Source organism: Rhamphochromis longiceps, linkage group LG11 (genome assembly GCF_057381845.1).
Source record: "Rhamphochromis longiceps isolate RC_006_pf linkage group LG11, R_longiceps_female_GT1.1, whole genome shotgun sequence".
NCBI lineage: Eukaryota > Metazoa > Chordata > Actinopteri > Cichliformes > Cichlidae > Rhamphochromis > Rhamphochromis longiceps.
Window position 1 is genome coordinate 27,179,633 of NC_140567.1, and position 22,565 is coordinate 27,202,197.

Below are 22,565 nucleotides of genomic sequence, written 5' to 3' on the forward strand. Positions count from 1 at the left end.
CTATTCCTGTCCTTTCTTGAAACACAGCCCGTGGCAAAAATAAAATGTATAAATAGGATGAGAGAGGAGGCAGGAATGGTGAGATATGCAGAAAAAAATGAGAAGAGGAGCTTGACTGCAGTGTGGTGCAAAGTTTGAATGAGAAGTTGAGAAAGCTAGAGGGTCTCGAGGAAGAGGGAAAGCAGGAGACGCAGGAGAAAAAGGAGGAGTTAAAAATGAAGTGCAGGAGAGGGAGAAAGACAAAGTGAGGGAAGGAGAAGCTCTCTTGTGTGTTTCCAATTCCACTCTGCCTCTACCTATTTATTAAGGTAAATGACTTGCTTTAATGGGCCAAAATGATATGCAGTGTTTGGCAGAAGCAATCTGCTTGCATATGTTGTCAGTAATGTCGCTGGCGTCCATAATAGGCTATCCTAATGAGGTGCATTCAGTGATGAGAGAGGCAGTAAAGATTATAAATTGCTCACAGGATCCCATAAAGGATGGGGCAGCCCTGGAAAGATGATGGATGAATGACAAGCGACTGACAATCATGAGGGGCAAACTGGAGTATTATAAATGTTCTGTTTGTGTATGTGCTTTTACAGATTTCAGCAAAAGCAGAGTGATGTACGGCTCTTATAGTGATTTAAGTGGGTGACTCACAGCAGGCTGATTTTATCCTGTGTCCTGAGTTTTAGTCTCTAGCAAGAGTCAAGCTCCAGCCCACATTTCCTCTGATGTAACCACTAGAATCTTTTATTAAATCTCAGTGCCTAATGCCTGCTTTGCCTCAGTTCCATAACAGAGAGCAGAGCTTTATCCGGAGCAAAAACATAACTGTTTGTACAAACTATGACTGGCCAACTATATATTTTTTTGTACAGTCACATGGCCATGAGTTGCAATGTGGTCTAAAATGATAAGTTCACATCTAAATGTGACACATTTACATATTTCAGAGAAAAGCCTCAACAAAAGGGGAGGTGCCACAACATTGTGTGCAGAACTACAGTTTAATACCATACTCTTAGAAGTAAGCTTTGTTTAAAACTACTCATGGTTTATCAGGTTTCCATTGTTCAGCATTTTGCAAATGTATTTTACAATTTATTCCTCCATTTTCGTGAACAGTGCTGCCTTGGTAATCAAGGCTTTAAGTGAAAACCAAGGCTTCATTTTGTTCTTAAAGGGGACTTGTGGCCCATCATTTTCAGTGTTCCACTGAAAAAAATAATAAAATAACAGGTTAAAGGAAAACTCTTCCCAGGATTCGCCGTCCGTCCTTTTTTCTTTATTAAAGCCAAAACACACATGGATCCACACTGTTTGGAGCTAGCAGAAACAAAATGGTTGGATTATGTTAAGTTAAGCTACATCCTACATATGAACTATACCAATGGCACTAGGGGGAGCAATGGCTGAGGTTAACGACTGTGACACAGAGACATCGAGACTTCTGTCTGCAGCCCAGAAATGCACTTTAAGTTATAAGGTAGAGCTTTAAATATTGAATATGCTTTTCTAGGCCAACCTGAAGGGGCTAAGTGGTTAGGTTCCATACCACAAGCAGGTGCAACCCCCTACCTACCCACCCACCCAAAGTAGCTGAGACCCCAGCCAGGTAAGCTCTTACAGCATGTAGCTTCCCTCTTTCCCCACATTTTCTGTCCATATCTATGTCTAATAATATCTGTTTCTTCTAAACCTGGTTTCTTCATTACTTGTGTATAAATGTAGGATACACAAAGTAGAATAAGAACACACTCATGTCACACAACATGTCATACTCCAGATAAAGAAGCTGTTTCTCCAAAATGAAAACTTGCTGGCACCTCTGCCTTTTGCACTCAGGCCACATTGTGAGACAGAGGAGAGACGGAGGGCGGAGAGGCTGACTCAGTATAAATAAGGGGAGAGACATTAAGACTACAGTTAATCTCACTAAAAGGGTTAGGACAAAGTGCTGCTGCTTCTGCTGTCTCTCCCGTTTCCCCTCTCTCTCAATCCTTTAATCAATTCATTCTGCAAGTCATTTCCTAACATACTCTGCAGATAAATACTCTGCATAAAGTGGCTCTTATGCTCATTTACTGTAAGAAAAACCCCACCTGAACATTGCCATTACAGTGTTTATATATATGTGTGGGTCCTTGAAAATACAATGGCTTACAGTTTGACTAAGGTTAAAAAAAACAAGAAAAAAGATACCAGAAGCCTGTGGTCGAGAGGGGAAGCAAGATAAGCTGTACGGTGAGGAAAAGGTGAAAGCCAACATGTCTCTTTGTGGGTCTTTCTCTTGTTGACCCTATTAACTAACACACACACACACACACGCGCGCACACACACACACACACACACACACACACACACACACACACACACACACACACACACACACACACACACACAGTAAAGACTAAAACAGGTTGTCCTGAAAACCCATGTGTATATAATTACTTCTGAGCGCGGAGACGAATGTCTCACGGTCTATTTACAGAAGCCTATTTACGGTATCATACTGTAACATTCACAAACAGCGAAACAGACCCACATAAACACACCTGCCTGCCCTTCACATCTCAACAACTGACTTCCACAAACACTGCCTCCCTCCGTCACCTTTTTTTTCCACCTATCATTTCTTTCTGAATTGTAGTACCCAGGTGTTTTGTTGGTCTGACAAAGGCTCTGTTCCTGGGTGGATGGGTTATGCACACACTGCACAAGCTGAAGTCAACAAATAACACGGTGGGTATATAACAGCAAGACGCTAGAGCTCGCGTAGCAATCTTCTTTGTGAGCTTTCCTAACCTGAAAGCTGTTTTGGCAGTAATGTGAAGATGACAACACTCCTCTCTGATAATAAATTTTAACATCAGTTGAGGCTCCAGTGATTAATAAATATGTGCAACGTAATACGAGACAAACTAACGCTGCAAACAATGTGTTACTGCACAATGGGAACAACCATATTGTCTAAACGTAAACTCCAAATGACCTCACCAGTGGATAACAGAGGTTTTAAAATCATAGACTTAAACTGTCAGATTAAATGTCCAACTTGCTTACTAGGAGGAGTTTGCATGTTCTCCAGGTGTTTGCTTGGGTTCTCCCCAGGTACCCCTTAGATTCATTGGTAATTCTAAATTGCCCATAAGCATGAATGTGAGTTCTCTGTGAATTGTTGTCTGTCTCTCTGTGTTGGATTAGCGACTTGTCCAGTCTGTACCCCTCACACCCTATGGTAGTTGGGATATGCTTGAGCCCCCCTGTGACCCTGGATTGGATAAGCAGGAGAGGATGGATGATGGATGGATGGATGGATGGATGGATGGATGGATGGATGGATGGATGGGTGGATGATGGATGGATGGATGGATGGATGGATGGATGATGGATGGATGGATGGATGGATGGATGGATGGATGGATGGATGAATGATGGATGGATGGATGTGTGAACAGAAAACACCAGAGAGGAGTTTTCATTTTCACATGAAACTGGCATCTTGCAGTTAGCCTGTTTAGCACGATTTCTCCACATTTGCTTTTACTGATTAAATTCAGGGGGTGTTCATTTACCTTTTCTGCTCCACTTTAGGAGAACTGTCTAAGTCTTTCACATCTTTCACAGTCTTCTTCCCCAATCTCGCTCTGTCTGTCTGTAGGAGTGCTGAATAGCACTATATCCATTTCATTTTAGACACAGCCCTCCCTTCACTTCTAATGAGCCTTCATTTTGGCAGAAGAGATAGAAAAGCAAGAGAGAGGCACACCATTTCCACTACTTTAGCTGACAGCAGTTCCCTCTTGAATTCCTCTCCTAATACCCACATGGGACCAGACGAGAGGGCTGGAATAGGGAGAAAATGGTGGAACAAATGGATATCCACTCTCTCTATTAGCTTCCATTATCTGCAAGCATGATTTCATAACTGCCGACTAAAAGGCTGCTCTATGTGCCTGTGTTGTACGTTTGAATGTGTTCCTTGGCTAAGTCAGGATGCACAAATCTGGTGTGGACGGCTCAAAAACCAGAGAGAATTGCCCGTCTTTGTGTCCAAGCTGAAATACGAGTGCGCTTGCTGAATAAAGAGGGTCTTATAAGGGGGGTGAGAGTCTTCCTTAGGGGGTCAGTCAGTCGGGCATGACAAGAAAGGTACCGCTGTAATGAGATAACAGGCCGCTGGAGTACGCCTCGATTCATTCCTCTTTTCTTTTCTTTCTCTGCGTCCCTTATCCTTTTGCTGTTTTCTTATCCAGTCATTGCTCCGTGTTTTAAAAACAGGCCATCGTGCTCAGCAGGCTGGTTAAGTCTGCGTGTAAGGAGCAGATAGAGGGATAGAGAGGAATGGGTAAACCCACTGGAAGGCAGATAGGGTGAAGGTGAAAGAAAAGAGCCAAAAGTGTGGTAATGACAGCTTTAAAAGGCACATGCCTCTTTGTGCCTGGAAGCTGACTAAAGTGCACGATAACAGCTTGGAAATCTTAATTTCTAGAAGAACCACAAAAAAAATGAAAATGAGGAAATGCAGAAAGGCAGTGGTCAAGAGATAGTGAGAAACAGTATATAGAGAATGGACCACTGCTCAGAGACAGGCTGGGTAAAGCTTAACTCCACTCCTCAGCCATCACAAAATTACCCTTCACCTGCCCTTCAGCTCTTCCCTCTTCTTAGGTCTTCATGGTCTGGACAAACAGACTAATACAATGTTGACAGTGAAAACACTCGGTGTTTAAGAGGTACTGCGAGTCTCGGCTAAAGGTGAGCTCATTCAATTCGTGCTCGGAATATATGACTCTCGACTCGGCACACTATATGTTTTGTTGTTTCCTTAAGAACGGCAAAATTCACTGCCACTGCTGACCTCCATGCAGTATATCAGCAAAACCACTAGACTCTAACTTGTCTTCCTCACCTCTACTTACTAGATCAATTAGTCACTTGAGAAAAAAAAACAATTTTTTTTAGCATGTTTGGAGGGATTTATAGCTTTGATTTAGGGCAGCCAAAGTCATGATTTTATCTGAATGACGTGCTGTTTTCCTGACTGGCTTATCAACACTTGCTGTCCCAACAGCACATAAACCTGGGATTTAAAACGATGTGTCTAGCCCTGAATCTGCACTCTCCTGACTGACATACCTCACACATAGCAGACTGTTATGCATACACAGAGACAAAGAAACACACATTCACTATGTTTTAATGCCCTGCACCCACCCTCAACCCTACCTACCATGACCCCCACTTTCTGTTTTTTTGCCTATTATGGCGGATTAACTTATAATGCTTGGATGAACTTCAGTAAGTGTGGGGTACAAAGTCACACATCAATACACACACCAGCACTGGCTGGCTGGGTGGCTGGTAGATATGGTCACAAGCCCACTGGCACAGACACATGAAGCCTTCTGGACTACACCACGACACATGCGGGCATGCACACAGAAAATGTGTGCACACACAAACACGCATTTGCATACAGGAACCAGACTCCCATGGTGCAACAGAGGGAAAGGTGCAGAATCCAAACCAAAGCCTCGATTAATCCCCCTGATCCCTCAAAGATAGAATAATTCAGAGTTAATTACTATTCTCCATCATTTTCCTCCTCCTTCTTCTCCCTGATTTCTAAATCCACTAAATTCCCTCTTTTCCTTCATAAGGCAATCATTTGAATGTGCTGTCTACTGTAGATCCTTCTTTGTTTCTACTCCCACATTTCCATTTGTTCTTCCACTGGTCCTCCTGTGCCTTGGCACATTCTTCTACTACATCTTGACTAAGTAAAAAGAGAAGCAAATGTGCTTATAACACCACTCTTCCCTCTCCATTTTTCTCATTCTGACACACCCGTACATGCACGGGTTTTGGCAGCAGCTGACACAAAGTTTGGCATAGAGGTTGTGTCTTTGGAACCACGGTGAGTTTAATTAGAGTGGAGAGGGACCACATGGCTGACTGACTGGCTAGTGTTAGGCTGGCTGAGAGGCTGGGAACTGGAAAAACCCACTAACAACCACACTGTAAGACGTTAGGTGGTAGGAGAAAATATACACGGCCATGTGCACACATAGCTAACTGCAACATATTTATGGATGGAGACACAGTAGCTGCACACTCATTCGTATGCAGGCTGCTTTTCCAAATAGAATTCTGAGTCAAACTGATGCCAACAGTTTTCTCATGCAGATAACTCATTATAAAAATGAAAAAAGGCCTTACTGATAGTTAAAAGCATTCCACATCACTGTTCACATCCCACTGCATTACTTTTTTTTTCTTGCACGGTATTTTGCTGCATGTGAAGGACATATTTCAAACAAGGAAAGGAAAAAAGAATGAATTCCCACTAAGTAGTTTCTATTTTCTGCACCAACACTCCAAGACAGGCAAGCAGATAAGCTGGAGACTAGAAGATAGCGAGGTCCTAGCACTCAGCCACACATGGGTAGGGCAAGGAGACGGAAGAAAGATGTGGTATGCACACGCACACACATACATTTACACACCCAGTGAGCATATTTCAAATATCATTCAGCATATGGACAGGGCAAGCATACATATCATGACAAGCATTCAGATCATGTATTATACACACACACACACTGATTTTAATGCAATTCCAGAGGAATATGAGCTCGCACACAAATGCACATCTGAGTTAGGCAGACTGTTTTAACCTTCTAGCATTCTTTGCTAATCTGCAGTATAATGGCACACCTGTCTTCTCCCACTCTCTATTAGCTCTTCAGAAATACAGTGGGGGTTCAACAGAGGGAGAAAGAGTTGGGGTGGGTGGGGGTGGGAATATGGTGGGCTCGGCAAATATATTCATGAACAAGCAGCTGTTCATCTCTTGATTAGATTTTTTTCACTTTCTTTATGCTTCCCCGTGTCCATTCTTACTCTTCCAGACTTGATCTGTTTTCATTAGGAACAGACTATTTTTTAAACAAGAGAAGCAGGGGGTCGCTTTTGCTTTACAGGGCTGTATGTTACCACAGTAACAGACACATAGGTTATTGTCATAGCTAGACAGGCATTATTGGTAAAAGCAGTATTGGGAATATGGGGTTTCTTCAGGGGCAGGGGCAGGTCAGAGATTGGAACCGTGCAGCCAGTGGGGTGAATAACTTGAGCAGTGGGTAGTCAAGAGTAGATAGGTAGGTCACATTATTATTGATTGCCTGACATTATGTGGACAACAGGGGAATCCACAGAGACAGACGAATAAATTGTGGCTTGACATCAAAGTCGAGCTGCTGACACTGAGCCTATAGGGGACAGAAACTGCCCAAGGCTGGATTAGAGGTGGATATATACACGGTGGCACGCACAGGGACAGAAATAAACACACAATGAGAACACTGTCGGCCAGTTACCTGATAAAACCAAGGTTGTAACGACAGAGCCTGAAAATTAAAATGGCAGAATGAAACACGAGGAAATGTCAACCATGAATAATTTCAATTTCAAGCTCTGATTTTTTTATGAAGCCACTTCTCATAAATTGGACATTTTTCTGACTTAGGCACCACTGATGTCTTACTCATTTACACATCAAGGCTCGCCAGAGACTTTCAGAAGGTGCATTATTCCGGTCCTCATAAAATTCCAATCTGCTACCCCGTACATTTTTCACTTTCATTAATGCTTCATTAAATTATTATTCATAGCTTGGATGATGATGTGATTAGAAAAGAAATGGGAGACAACAGATGAAATAATTAGGCAAATGAAGCAAAGATTTAAATAATAATCATTCATTTTAATTTGAACGGATCTCGGGGACACTTTTCTGGTGAGTCTGCGAGATAAATCGGAAAGTAACCACAACAGGAGAGCAAAGTTATTTGAAATGATAACTAGACGACTGTCCAACATGACAAGGCCACCCCTTCGGCAGGCCTTTCATCTGGAGTCATCAGGCTTGACTCAGAGGGCGCAATCTATCATTGTCTGTCAAATGATTGACCGCCTTTCCTTAGATAAGCTAACTGGAGCCTGGAGATAATATCTGGAATGTGTGAAACCCGAGAGAGACAAAACAACACGTGTCTCAACGTGCGCAGACCTGCAGGTCCAGGAGATGGAAAACAAAGATACTGCGGGGCTAATGTGTGGACAGGGGGAGGGGGAGGTACAGGTGAGGGCTCTCGAGTTTGCTGGAAGAGTCAAAGAAAGAACAAATCAGCGGGGTGTTGTCATGGAAAGAGAATGCGACAGATGAATGTTGGTTGGTCAATGGGAAGTGAGTAGAGGCTGAGAGGGGAGAAGGTTAGACGGAATAATGTCAATGAAAACTGTCTAACCCAAACTCTGCTCCCCTACCATGCTTTTGAACCACAAAGCATTCGCAGTCCCTTTTTATAACCCAGACAACACAAAAACAGATTGGACCTATTCTATGCCAGTTCTCCGTGATAACACGGTGCCTGTGGCCTGCTTTTCGCAGAATAAAACACAGGACCATTAATCCTTTTCGTCTTTTTAATGGTGTACATATTCAAGGTCAAATGCTGATGTGTGATGTGTTTGGCTTCCCATGAGATCTTCACACCAGATGGATCTCTGACCCTTTGAGTTGTGCTTCTTTTCACAAAAACACAGCAAACACACACTACAAATCATCCTAACATGAATACACAATACATATAAATGTACAATTATGCAAGGCCTTTGTTTGCCACAGACATTTCATCAGTATAGTGGTCTTTAGTATGCTTTCTCTTTTGATAGAAAATGGCGTGCATGAGAGCAACATTAGCACATGAGTCATCATCTAAAATTAGGCTCATTTTTGAAAGGTTGAAACTAACTGGGGGGGAGGGGATTCGTTTAATGTTAAAAGCTTAAGTGTGTTTGACTATTTTCAGATAATTAAAAATAAATCATTAGATTTTTGATCATTTTGATCATTTTTAGCTTTTTATCATGTCAGGATTTGTTACTTTTCTGTAATTTGTAGCAGTACAGACAACATGTATCTTTGGGTCACGAAGCACAGGAAATAAAGACGTGCAAACATGTGACAGCCATGCGACACTGTGTGACAGTAAATGATCGTTACCAACTATTCTTTCTTTCCATTTTGTTATCAGATGCAAACAAACATCCCATCTCTTCTTGCAACATCCACGTTTGTCTCAAATTCTCATGCAAGATACCATATCAAGGAAAACAAAACATTTATGAAGTTAGAATGACTCGAGTGATTTCATGAAGAGATTACAGAGATTACAGAGATGACAGACGCTGACAGGAAGGAAAAAAACACTAAAGTAAATACACCAGACTGGCCTGGAGATGTGAAGCTAATTTTCAGAGATACAAAGATCAAAGGAAAAATGAAGCATATGAAAGGAGTGTGTCAGGGTGTCCTTGTATCACTTTAATCATGGCTGCAGCATACCACAGAGGCTGACTGTGTGGAGAGTGATTTGTTCCTCTTCTTTAATTAAAGTGTGGAGAAAAGTCATATTAATGAACACTAACTTTCAGTGATTAAATATTGGTCTGAGAATCCTCAACAACACCAGAAAATATATTCTTGACTATCGTTGTTTTCCTTGAAAACACATTCTCTGTTAAATTACAATATAAAGCTCTTAGCCTGAAAGAAAATCCTGCTTTCTGACCCAGTAGGCTTGCTTTGGGTTTTTTACAGAAGCAGATGGTCCGTGTGGGCATCGTAAGTGCTGGTTGTTTAGCATAATGGAGGAAATAAAACATCATATGTTTGTAAGCCAAGGATTGCTGTGCACATCCAAGAGAAGGAGGTTTCTGTAAGTTTTCAGGGGTGTTGAAGAACAACTATCGACACCTCTACAACCCTGGCACCATCCATCCCCTCTAAGAATCAGGTGATGTAGTGACATGAACACATGTGATGCTAGAAGAAGGAAGATAGCATTGATGAATGGTTAAAGAACAAGGAGGAGAAAAGGGAGTCAAACAAAGGGTAAAGGACTGGAGATAACAACCACGATCAAGATGGAAAAAGATAAAAGTGCTTTTATGTTTTGCTAATTTTGAAAGCAACATATGGGAAATGAAAATCAGCGCAATGTATCACCCATTGCTAAACTGAAGTGAAAATTAAGAGAAGGGGGTGAAATGAAATACATCCTGAATATTACCAGACATCTGCGACCTTCAGGCTATATCCATAGCTGTTAGCTATTCCTTTCATTACGGGAATGGGGGTGGGGGAGGTGGAGAGCAGAGGGGAAAGCAGACGTAACGCAACTGAACTCATTTTAATAAAACAAACTCAAAGGTGATGACGCTGCCTTACCGGATCTCGACTCGTCATCATCCATACTTTACTGATAAAACTGCTTTCAAGATCACGAGGGAGCTATTCAATTTACATTTTCAGAATTGTTTTCATGATTATATTTTGAGTTAACAGTGTTGGGAGGTTTTCTGAAAGAATGTATCTTGAGTCCGTATGTCAGAAAAAAACACAGAACTGCATGCTGTTGTAAAACCTATAATTAGATACATTCTGCAGTTATGTTGGGGGCTCTTGGGCAAATCTTGACATTTATGATGGGGTGTTTGAGAGAGGTTTTCACTGGCAAGTAAAAGCTTGTCCATACAGGTATAAGGCAGGGGTAGAATGAGGAGGAAAGAGGGGGGTATCTGTCAAATCCTTGAAGAAGCAAGTAATACTAACCAGGTGTGACCTAAGGAATGTGAAAGAGAGGTGAGCTAAGTTGATGGACAGGAGACGTGGAAGCTGTCTGTCATTAGACCTCCAGAATTTTCCATGACTTCAGCGATCCATCTCTAAGCAGAAATGCAGCTGGAAGGGAAGCGGGGCCAACCATGTGTCTCAATAATGAGCTGTGAGATACAGGCTGAGGTAGCAGGGAGACACATGGAGGTAACACTTTAGTTTAAGTTTTAGCCATGCACAAGTGAAGGCAGATGGCTCGAAAGATTGGGGACAGTGTGTTCCTAAGATTAAAGAGGTTTTATACTCAGAGTATACATTCAGCATACTAGCACCCAGATGCTCACCACCCTTTCCTGTCATGAATCACACCAACTGGTTGCTTCACCTCTAACATTTCACAAATACCAGGAAACATATGGAAGCTGAACAGAATATAGTTTATATACACGAATTAGAGCTGCAACGAATAGTCAATTAACAGAAAATTAAGGGACAGCTACTTGAAAAAGAGTTTATAGCAATTTGGGGAAACCTTTCTATTTAGTAAAGATGGAGGAGGTAAACATTTGCTGGACTCATTGGTGGCTAAATATGCCCTTATTAACTACTGAAAAAAAAAACAGACTTCTTTCAGCTGCTCTCTTTAGGGGTCACCACAGCAGATCATCTTCCTCCATCTCACGCTTTCCCTACCATCCATCCCCTCATGTCACACAAGCCCACTGCATGTCCTCCTTCACTACATCCACAAAATCTCTTCTGTGTTCTCTGTCTTCCTCTTTCTTCCTTCCTGGCCATTACTGTAATTACTTTACATGAATTTCGCATAGTAAACTCTACCTCTCAGTAATACGCATTATAACTGCATGTAAAAGCAATCGATCACAGTTTCTATATTCATCTGATAATTTATTCCATTTTGGATTGTGCTACACCAGAAGCCAGTTGCAGCAAACAAAGAAAAACACTACAGTGTATCAGTGTTACAGCATAATGTGGTCTATGGGCAGACCTGTGGACCAAGCCTGGCTCAGCCTGATATGGCAGCTTGTTTCCATGGTCCAGAGCCAAGCAGCCAATCATTTGGATATTGTCTCATGTTTGTACTGGAGGCTTTAGCTGCCCTTTGTGAGTCAACTGACTGATAATCCACTGCAGGGGCTCTGACCACATAGTCGAGTGGGAATAGATGACGAGAAACAGCAGAAGAAGGCCCTGACACTGGGATGTGGTGTAAAAAGTCAAATGAGCGAAACAAAATTGAAGGACTACCAATGATGATAGCAGTAGCAAGAAAATATATGAGGACATAAAAGTAGCTGAATGAAGGTGAAACAGGCAAAAAGGCCTGGGTGGCTAATAGGAGAGATAAAAAAAAGAGATAATGTGAAAGCGTAAGATACAGCCGGTGCAATTAAAATCTTAAGTCTATGACTGTACGGTTCTTTCTGCTTCACCTGTACCCACTGCCAGTTTCCTCCTTCCTGCTAAACTAGCTAACTGTGCATTGGGAGAAAGCCAAGAAAGAGTGGAAAACAGGAAGAAGTGGGTAGAAGGGGAGGATTATTCAGTGAAGGACAGTCAGTACTGCTTTGATACTTGGATATAACCAAGGCGGGAGAAGAGAGAGCAGGCTGATAGCAGCAGGAAGACAAGCATGACATTGTTTGGCTGGTAGCATCATAACCATAAGGTCTGGATCTCCTCAAACTGCTCCTAGCATGAAGCACCTCCAAGTGTATATAAGCAGAGAGTTAGCATTAGCTTTGCTTATTCCAGCACCCTGAGCCTTAACTATCTTTGCCCTGTCATGCCGATAGTGGGCCGGGCTTTGGTGCTCTTGTGAACCGTTACACCAACTGCCCCTTTATCTGTGCCAAATAGGCACACATACACACAAACACAAACAGATGGGGCGAGGTGGAGAGTTTGTATGTGGGTGAGGGGCTACAGAAAAGGGTGTATGTGATAGATGGTAGATTTTTGGCTAGCTTTAACCTGCTAACTTCCTTGCCAAGGAGAACAGGCTTTTTCTCTGACAGGCTGGATCATATACCACCAGCTGGTAAACTAGGAGCCACAACCATTGCAGCGTCGTATGATACACTGTAAATCAAAAAAAGACAGAGTCTAATAAAAGAAACTATCACTGATCAAAAAGAGAGAAGTTAAGCTAGCATCCTTAAGAGAGAAAAAAAGATTAAAGAAATTTTTTCCTTATGTTGAAGCAAATGGGGGGAAAGCCAGTAAGAGTTAAGAATGAAAATGAAAGAGAAAAGAAAAAGTGGGATTGTTCAAGCCGTTGAGGACCCTTTCTGCATTCTCGTGTGGGCTTGCCTACAAACTCACCACTGTCCCATCACAAGCTGGTACTGCCATTGACATGGGATTGAACACACACACACACCTATTTATAACTTCTGTTAAGTCCGGATTCTAAGTTATGTTGGGGTTGCAGTAATGTTCACATGCTTCTAACAGCTTTAGCTGCTTCAAGTGACGAGTGCCCACACACAGAGCAACGTCTGGCCCCACACCCAGCGCGAACTCTCCCCTTTGTGACATGTACACACATCTACTAGTTCTGTTAATGTGGTTTGCATTCTAGACATGAACTCCCACATAGTTACAACTATAATTCAGTAAGTACCATACTTCACTGGGCAACCCTGCTGCCTTCCTCTGCTCCCTTTACTCGGCACCTCCTCTCTTCGACATGCCTCCTTTCTTTCCTTGACTCTCTCCCTGTCTTTCTTTCTCTCTCTGCTATGTGTGTAATCTGCCCAGTATTAATACCTGCATTCCAACAGCCTACAGGAATGCCTTAACAATGTAGCACTGTTCAGGTGCAGAGAGTCCTCCTTGTAAAATACATAACACAGTGAAGCTCTGAGGAGTCCCAAAGCTACAGCATGTGTGAACGGTTGAGTGGAATACACTTGTATCTTACCCTGCCTCATAGCTTCTGTCTCTGCTATTACTCTACTACTATCTACTACTACTGCCTAAAAACCTCTCATGTCACATAACCTCTAATCAGGACAATGTATGAAAAAAAGATGATTAAGTACACTTGTTCACATACAGAGGTCTACAAATCCAGGGTGTAGGAGAGATCACATAAAAAGCTGAGATATGCAGCTTCATTTGTATTCACTAGTATAATTATCATTCAAGTGATGATAAATTATGTCATCTTTTATGCACAGATCCAAATTAGAGATGCAATCATAACTTTTTTTTGTCTTTCTTCAATATTGCTATAGTTAAAATAGCAATTAAATGATTACAGCATCAATTCGTAGTTGCACTCCTAGTTTAAATCAATAATTCCAAGCAAAATAAGCCCTTATATGCTTAGCTCTGTGTATGCAGTCTGCTTTTGTTACGTGATTGATCATATTGTGATGAAGTTCAATGTGGGAGCATATTTTAGTTATCATAATATTGATTTCTAGCTGTAAGAAGAAGGGAGCGATGAAAATGAAAAGCAGTGACATACCGAATGCTCCATCATCCTCCCATCCTCCCTCTATCCCTCCCTCTGCCTGTCCCTCTTTGTCAGGCCTTATTATTGAACATGTGTCCTCTCTGCCCCTGCCATTAACCAATCCCACCCTCACACACAGCTTTCAATGCACAGGCACACGCATACACACAAAGAGCAGTGCACACGCCTAGACTGCTAATCAACATGAAGAGTTGGCATATCTTTCATCATTCTCCGCGGAGACAAATCTCAAAGAGTATGAGTGTGTGAGGATGGTGTGAGTGGGAAATGGGATCAAAGCAGGTCCACCAAACTCCTATCCTAGACCTCTCAGCCTCTCTCAAAGACCAAATACCCAGTCTCATGATTCACAAGTGCTCCATCAAATTACTGCATCAGTGCATAGAACGCTTAGGTCCCAACCGCTTGATAATAATTCAGTAAGAATAATGGTTAAGTAAATGTAGTCTTAATGCTGCACTATGCCTGCTGGGGCAGAATGCGAGATGCTTTTGCGGCAAACTACTAGGAATATAATTACTTTAGTCCTTAATAACAAGAGACTAAATCAATTAGGCACTATGTTAGTCTGCCATTATACCCACAATAACTATCCATCATATCATGATTGTTGTTCCGAAGAATTCACAGACATGCAATTGGGGAGTCATTTAGCCGATGGAGTCATAACCCAATTGAACGCTATTGATTTTGGATGTAATATTCATATGGGCCAGGAACACATTTGGACATTTTTCTGTTAGACTAAATAAAAAATGAAAACATGAAAGTTGACTCCTCTTGTATTACGGCAACCGGGGAACAAACCCACACGGTTCAGTTTCGGCGCTGCCAACAAAGACGGGCATGAATGCTCTGTGCTACTGCACCAAACTGATGCAACTTTACAAATACTGTTACAAAATCAGAAAGTTGTTGCTCAGCGAGTCAAACCCCTTCTGGTTTGAATATTGTCATTAGCTGAAATGTCAGTTATAGAAAAAATGACTCCTTTTCCTCACTGCACCGAAAACCCACGGATTTGAGAGATGCTGCTTCTATTGGCGCATTCTGCTTGAGCTGTGGTGATGTTTCGACAACACATGCTCAGGAGGATAAAGGATGCATGTATTAGGTCCTGATGGGGTTGATAGACAGATAATGGATGAAATATTAAAAAAAGAGGTTACTGGATCAGAAACACTAATGAGTTTGAGAGACGTAGAGAAGTTAAAGTCGAGAGCAGCAAAGAGACTGACAACCAAATTCCAGAGAGAAATGCAACAGAGCAAAAGAGACTTCCACAAGATGGGACTTGCGGAGAACATTAACAGTCAGGACATTGAAACGTTACTCCTCCACTCTTCTCTTTCAAACTCAAGTTCACACAGGCAGAGAGGAGCAAAGAAAACTTAAGTGTTATGGTCGATGCTTCAGCTTCGCTCTAGTAAAGTAAAGCCTCCATAAAACAAAGGCCAACTATGTCCTCAGGTGAATTCTTTAACTCAAAGCCTCTGAAACTGACACTGGAGCTGTTCAGTGACTATATTATGGACTTGCTCTCAGGTAACATGCTCTCACACATAAAGGCATGAAGTCATAGAAAACATCCAATTCAAAGAACCAAACACCCACAAAGGTGTTTGCTAGAGGTGTAACACAAACACCGCCTCTGAGCCTAACCCACAGATGCCTCCACAAGCCCCCTCCCCCTCCTCCGCATTCTGCTTTACCTCTTCCTTCCCATTGCAAAGGATTAATGTTCACTACTCCAGTCTCCCAGGTCCCCATGGCCTAGTTAAAGCAATAAGATCTCATTGTCAAACAGTGACCAATCATACTGGAGAGGTTAACCACTGGTGTTTAACCATTAACTAGATTAAACTCAAGGGGCACAAGAATGTTCTGACAGATGCAACAGGGTGATAGGGCATGAAATGTGGCTTAAAAGACAGATTACTCATTGAGGTTTGGGAAAACCACCGGAGAAGTTTGAGTAAATAGAAAAAACTCAGTTACCTACTGAACTTCAAGTCACCCTCATCTCCTTCTTATCATTATGTGATACAGATAAAAGAAGTAAAAATCCCTCGAGGCTCCACTATAGTGCAGCCCCACCCTCGAAACAATTCCTGGGAGAGGGGTCCATTCAGGTCTCTGTCCACATTTAGAAAACTATACTTTAGTGGCACATGAAGTGTGTAAAATTTCACCCTCATTTTTCAGTAGCCTTTATTAAAATGTTTGATAAATACACAATGAACCACAGACCAACCAAGTTTAGTTCCGAGTGCATTCACAGCACCAGTTCTACAATTTTACTCTCGCCTTTCGCCATACCAGACAAAGCCAGTGGTATGGAAAGACACAAGGTGGTAATGGACCCCAAGTGTTAGTGTGTGAAGGAAGGGGGGTGACAGGGCTTTTTTGGAGGGGTTGCATTCAACAACTGCTGCTGAGGCAACTGTTGATGTCTGAAAAGCAACAGCTTGCGGGGCTCCCTGAGGACCTTCTGCCAGCCAACAGTCAGATGGAGGCTTTAAGGTTGGAGGGGCACAGGGGTTAGGATTTGTTCTCCACTGCCAAGAAAATGATCTTCTTGGCCACAGATGCAGGCTTTCTCCGTGACATTCCCCGTTCCTAATTGGCATTCGTCAATCCAGACACACTCAGCCTGACTGATCTTACTCCCGCTATCTCTGCCTTTATCACTTTTGTCAGTTTTATCTGTCTCTTGGCTGCTATTTGATTGCCGAAAACTACTGCACAGGACAGGATTTGCGAATCCATGTTGTGTGGCAGAAACAAATGACTGTAGCTCGTTTTTGTTTTATGGCACAGATTAAAACACTGGATATATAAAAGAGCTCAAGCCATTGCTCCTATTTTGTACCTTCCTCCCCCAAACACAGTGAGACATAACGGTTTTTATCTGCATGTTGCTCCGGCACTCTCGTGCTAAATGGACTGGTAGCACTTAACCTCGTCTCTTGAAAAAGCTTTGTGTGAATTTTCAATTTTGCTGCAACCCTGAATTGCAACCGCCAGCCCCAATTTGCCACCACATATACACATTTTGAGGCAAGGACGCACAATTAAGGAAGTGCTTCTTTTCAAGGTTGTATTTGAAATTACCCACTGCTGTCAACTTCCTCCCCTGGGGTAAGAAGAACAAGACTACACAGTGGCAAGACAATAGTGAGCTGTAATCATCTCTCATCCCATCCCTTGATCTGTCTCCATCCTACCCTTCCTCTCCGCTTCCTTCCTTCGTTCTTTACACATCCACTAATGGCAAGCCTTAAAACAAACAGGCCAAACCATATGATTACATTGGTTACTGCTTAATATTTGTGGCATTATTATAAAGTAGTAGCTTTAATATTTTTCTACTAAAACAAATCGAAATAAATATTCAAATGCAAACTGTGACAGAGACAGACATGATTACTGAAATGAGTGCACTGGAAAGTGCAAAACAAGGACGTGTCTAGTGGCCAAAAATCTGTCATATAACAGCTCTAGAGATGGGTGTAAAAGCAACCAGAAGCCTCACCAACAAAATAAAGAAAAAAGAAACATTAAATCTTTATAAGTCATAATGCAGGGACTTAGATATATAAAGATCAAGATATAAAGACCAACCAGACCAAGACAGCATGTAAAGCAGACAGAGGAATACAAAGATGAGACAAGTAATAAGAAACATGATTATAGAGTGAGAGAGATGGGAACATAGACAAAGCAAATCTGGAGAAACAGACCTTTTGTTTGTTTGTTTGCGTGTGTGTGTGTGTGTGTGTGTGTGTGTGTGTGTGTGTGTGTGTGTGTGTGTGTGTAATCACAGTTTTGCCTTGCCATTCTGACACTCTTGTTATATATGAGAGTGACAAAAAACTTTTCCATTACATTTGCGAGCCACATCCTTCTCTCGTTCTTACTGACTGATTTTTCCAAGATTAACCACACAGTCTACCATCTGTAGATTCCCAGTAGACTATCAGGGCTGAGTGCCAGCTCACGAGCTAACATTAGCGCCCTATCGAACTGCTGCAAAGGGCTTTAACGTTTTACTCACTGCGAATTATAAACACTAGCGGGCATGCTAAAATTCCCTTCTCTAAACCCAGTGATTACTAAATGGACTTCCAACCACAAGTCAAACCTGAATGTGCCCTTTACTTTTACTGAATAATGTTCAATTTGTGGCCAGAGGTTGTTCGACTGAGTCAAATCCATTTAAAGCACAAGAATGCAACCTGGCAGTGAAGAGTCTCCAGCTTTTCACCTATAAAACTGTCTCGAGATGGTGAGGTGAAAAGCGCATTTTAACTGTTTGTTTATATGTGGATTACTGCCTGTGAATTGTGGTCAGAGGGGGCTTTAAAGTGAGAAAGGAAGTCCTCCATAGAATTTGAGGTGAAGACAAACAAACACACACATCGCAGGGCAAGCTATGACGCGTCCACAGGTATGCCTCTCATTCCATCAGTGATTTATTTCGTTACTGTTACACAGACACATATATTCCCAAACATCATAATTACAGCCTTCCAACTCCAAACCCACCACCCCTAGAGGCTTAAATAACACTGAGATACGTATGTTGCTTCTTCCCAGTATTGAACATCAGACTCCAGTGCAGTGCACATTAACTAGGTATCTATGTTTTTGGGTTCTTTCAGTGCAAACATATCCATTGTAGGATTCACAAATTTAAGAATGGATACAAGCGTGTGGTTCCTCAAAATTCTAACCAAGTGACCCAGGACAGCCGTGAAAAAGGTCTTCTAGATTCTACCTCCTTGCGGCTAAATGGCTCTTTTTCTGACCTAATACCATAATAATTACACATCACTGCAGGGGGTGCACTTTTGAAGCTGGTCTGGCAGGGGGCACAGAAATTAAACGTGAGGAAATGACTGTGGGAATTAGGGCGGTGTTAGACAAAGAGGCTGACCGTACATGTTAAGGGATAACACCTTGAACTCAGCTGATGCTTGTCACAATGATTCTCTTCACTTGTTCGTAACCATCTTGACTATCTTTAGTAGTTTTTACCATAATCCCACAGTACTTTTCATTAGGATAAAAAAAAAACCTTTACAGTCACTTTAATGTGTGTGTTTTACAACACAAACAACACAAAAACACTGACAACAGAACTTTAAGAAACTTTTTCTCCAAAAAAGGAAGCACAGCATGAGAAAGGATGAAAAGAGTATGGGCACCACGACCACATGTTCCTTTAAATTACCACTGGCTGATCATAGCTATGGTGTTAACACAACTTATGCAAATACCCACTAACAAATTTTGATAAACTTATTTTTGACATATACAAAACAACTAAGAAGCCACTGTTGACTATAAATATACTGTATTACAGGGCACTTTTTGAGGCGTGAAGGGTCCAATTGGAAATAAAATATCCATTAAAGTAAGTGAACTTAAGAAAACACAAGGTAAAAAGCTTAATGTTTGGTTAAAAATGACAGATTCTGATTTTTTTTTTTAATTCATGAAAACTGCATTTGTTTCTATTAGGGATGCCAGAGAAAGACATTGCAGGAAGCATAGTGTGAGAAAGTCAACCACCATCTTTCTAACACCAACACCACAGGCTCTTTCTAACACCACAGGTTGGTCACAGATAAAAAGTTGAGACAAACATTTACAGTAAATTCCCACAAAAAATACTCTTATCATTTTTGTCATACACACAACCACAAAGAACGCACTGTTGACTTAAACTCTGCTTTTCTTTACTCTGCATCACAGAGTGTGTCTTCTAGAGGTATTGGGGGGTGTGGGAGGCTATAACCTGTAAGTATACTTAAAACAGCCTTAAACTTCAGCAACTTTACTGTTTATATTTTACAAAAGCAATAACACAAAACACTAACTTCACCAATTAAATTTTTTCTAATTGCTTTTTTTTGTCTCAGCTGTAAATATTGTGTTGCTAATTTCCAACAGACTTACAAATTTTTTCAATGCTGATTCCTACGGGAGGAATGTGTGAGTGAACGGGTCAGTGGGTCAGTATGACTCAGGGCGTCAGCATGCTGAGCACCTAAGGGTGATCCAGGCTGCCATAGTACACATACACATGTGTCACTTAAATAATTACTGGCATGCCCATACATACGGCCTTTTTCCTTTTGAGTAAACTAAGAGCATGTGCATCCAACACATCCAATGCAGAGGTGCCCGTTGGCTCCAGTACACATAGATGGTAAGACCTAAAATAAATAAATAAATAAATCCTAAGCCTCTATAAACTGTATCCGTCTTTAGCACTCAGACTGTGATAGAAAAAAAGTAGAAATAAATATCATTACCAAAAGAATAATTTTACTGTCCTTTTACATTTTAACCTCAGAAATAATTATGATATCTTTTAATAGTCCAACTTTTCCAGTGACTGTAATCCTCTCTGACCTTCTTCGTTGCACACTTTGAAGTTCTGTAACTCCTCACTTCCTTCACTGTTCCTGTCAAAATGTTTACAGTCAGTAGAGGGTGCTGTCATGGTATCTGTGGCTATCATGAGTGGTTGTACCATTTGTAGATAACTTTTTTTCCCATGCCCGAACAGTCTCAAACAAACTATAAAATATGACTACCGGGTGGTTTATATTTGTGCATCTGTTCTATTTAGCTCAGGTCCATGTTCACCACTGACACAGTTGGAGCTTGCACTGCTTGCATGTAGAAAATGGAAATGCAAGTGGAAGTGAAATGCCCTGACTGGCATTAAAGTTTAACTTCTCCTATGTGCACAATCTCTACTTAAGAGACAGCAGACTTGAGAATGTAGGTCTGTATGAAACAATCCCAAGATAACAAGATGGTATTATTAGACAAAGCCAAGCCAAAAGAAAGACAAAGAAAAAGAGAACTTCGACAAACTTTACCTCCAAGGAAAAAAGGAAAGGAAAGATTTATCCTCAGACTTAAGCAGACCTTCCGGCAGCAACTCTAGGGCGTGGCACAGAGGGAACGGGGCAGGCGGGTAGGGGGGAGCACAGCACCTGGAGCCAAGCCTTTAAATCAATGCGGCACAGCTGCCTGATGCGTGATGCACTACTTACTTCATTAATTACAGGGCACTTTTTTTGTAGGTACCTGTTTAAAGCTCAATAAAGGGCAAACAGACAGCAAAGCACAACTGTTGTGATGTGATGCAGGAAACAGAGTGTAAGAAAAGACAAAAAGATAACCATCATCCTTCAGGTCATCTTAAGTGCTGAACCCACAATGTCTATTATTGCCATAGACAACCAAAAAGCTACCACTCTTGACTACACCTCTACCTTTCTCATGCATGTGGAAAATGCCAAAAAAAAATCATGATGTAGTCGATGTTTTAAGGAAATTAAGCAATGAAATATTACAGTGATATTATGAGGAGAGATCGCCTCAGCCACACTTAGAACAGCTATAAACCTGATGCAGCTCCACATCATCTCTCTGAAATATGGGCTTTGATCACAATCCTAAACTTTTCTCTGACAAAGAACATGCAAGGCTAAAATCAAGTTGCATTTAAACTGGCTTAGTTTCCCTGACAGCACCTAGGGGTGCTTAGGGTAAGGCTCACTGCCAACACAGGAGACAGAAAATCCCGCAGATCAGACATCAAAGCGCTGGAAACTGCACCGCAGCAGCCAGACGTGAATGAGACAGAATAAGAGAGGAGCAACATGGTCTTCACAATAAAAGCTTATGACTTTCACTCCAGGGTAAGAGATTCACTGAAGTGATCAGAGGATTTAAAGCTTTTTGTAGATTCTCTTCCAGCTACAGGCTACTTTATCTGAACTTGGACATCTTTTTTTCTTGTTGGGGGGCGTTTTGTTTGTTTGTTTGTGTGTTGTTGTTGCTGTTGTCGGGTTTCGGGTTTTTTTTTTTTTTTTTTTGGGGGGGGGGGTAGCACATCAAACTAACGTACCGCAGTCAAAAGGTGCATTTAGCTGCAGAAATGCAACTCCCGCACATCCACACAAAGCCAAAGGTGCAACACGCAACATCCCGTTAGTGAACAACTCATCGAGACTGCGCGACCTGTGTCTGGTGCAAAGCTGAACCGGGAATAAATCCGGTTTCCACTAGATTCGGTTTGTCCTGCTTCACTCATTTGTAAATACGTCGGTTACGGTTTCTCAGGAAAAAACAATAAATTACAGACACGGCAAACTTAATGAAATAGCTCAGAACTTAATAAGCCGCTGCGGCACGCAGCCGACAGACAGGTTTGTGGCTTAAGCGGCGGACATCTCAAAGTCGGACTCCCCTACTAAAAAAAAGAAAGTATACATTTTCAGCCCGAAGGCATAGAAATCCTGTCAGCACGCTGCCATCAGCATGGGAAAGTTAATCAGGAGTGAGTCCGTTTA

The 22,565-nt window shown here is 41.7% G+C and overlaps 1 protein-coding gene across 3 annotated transcripts in view; it reads right to left on the reverse strand.

Moving 5' to 3' along the window:
• Positions 1-22,565, reverse strand: part of bcam (basal cell adhesion molecule (Lutheran blood group)) — a 47,676-nt gene that overhangs the window by 24,751 nt on the left and 360 nt on the right. The gene's annotated exons all lie outside the window — the stretch shown is intronic.